The sequence below is a fragment of the Frankliniella occidentalis genome, unplaced genomic scaffold (assembly GCF_000697945.3).
Source record: "Frankliniella occidentalis isolate FOCC.00 unplaced genomic scaffold, Focc_3.1 Scaffold71, whole genome shotgun sequence".
Lineage (NCBI taxonomy): Eukaryota > Metazoa > Arthropoda > Insecta > Thysanoptera > Thripidae > Frankliniella > Frankliniella occidentalis.
The window spans coordinates 676,824-678,230 of NW_026267201.1; positions in this window are offsets into that span (position 1 = coordinate 676,824).

The window sequence follows — 1,407 nt, forward strand, 5'->3', positions numbered from 1 at the left end:
CTCCTCCTCCTTCCGTGACGTCACGTTTTCCGAAAAAGCAAGTGTAGCGTAAGAAAATGCGTGAACGATAGAAACAAACGATGATTTTCTAATCACTGCCGTTTATATTGGGAAGAAAGTGATTGCCACTCTATAAAACGTCTTCGACTCGCAGTAAAGACCCAAAGCAAGCAGGAAAAGCGTCATACGCACAAACTGATTTGCCACTGGCTTTAATTATATTCGTCTTTCCAGTGCAAACGGAGAGTGACGTCACGAACCCCCTGACCCCCTCCCCCCCTTACGTCACCCACACATCACCCTTGACCTAAACCCCCTCCCCCCCTAAAAAGCGTGACGTATTTTGTGCACGGTCCCTTAGACGTGAATCACCTCCGTTCAACCGGCAGTTAAAATACCTCTTTGAGCTGGATTCATTTTACCTATAAACTTATCAAAAACGAAAACAAATGTGAGCCCTACCCACCCCGCTATGACACGGGGACCCGCCTGTTAAACTTCGGAGTTCGGTAAAGGATCCGGTCCGGTGTTTTCAGGCACCCAGCTGAGGGCGCTTCTTTTTCTTTCGCTCGAATGCTGATAAAGCTTAAAGCTTCAATCCAACTCACTGGGATTAGATTCCCGCCGGTAGCTGGGTCAAGCGATTTCTTCCTCTTTTGCTCAATGCTCGTCCAAGAAAAAGAAGCGCCCATAATAGCCTATGCGGTGCCTAGCCCTAGTTTAGATAAAACGATTGACGCTGTTAAGGATGAATTTACCGTTTAGCCCCACCAGCCACCAGCCCCGCCTGCTCGTTTGGCTTGTAAGGCGCCGTGGACAGGGGCGATAGGCAAGCCCGCCCGCACTCGTGCATGCGGTACAGCATAACTACAGAAGTGCGCGGCGTGAATCAGACACCTGGTGAATATCATTATTTTTTATTTCCGTTATTTCCGTTTTGTTGGTGCCGGCTTTCAAATCATCCGTCGACTGCCTTGCTACAGGCCAGCTGGACAGTTTTCTAAATTTGATTATTTTAAAGGTTCAATAATCGCGTGTAGGTAAAACCCGCCCCCGCACCCGTGCATGCGGTACAGTACAACTACGAAAGTGCGCGGCCGGCGTACACTACTCCAATTTGCGTGGGCCCCAGGTCTAAAGAGCGGTGCTGAGGCTGCATGCCACTTGTATGATGTATGGCGTCCCCGTCGGGATAAAAAGTACAACTCGTTTAAAGTGGCCTCGCCGTGTGGCTGCGCGGTGTAATGGCGCCTTCAGCCGGCCCGGTGGTCTCCCACTCCTTCCGCTCGACAATACCCCCCCCCCTCTCTCCATCAAGGGAACCTTATCGGGTGTAAATTTCCGATTTCGTTGAAACTCGGATGGCACTCTAAATTTTCCCTGAACCTCAAAGGTTAACAGGGGTTT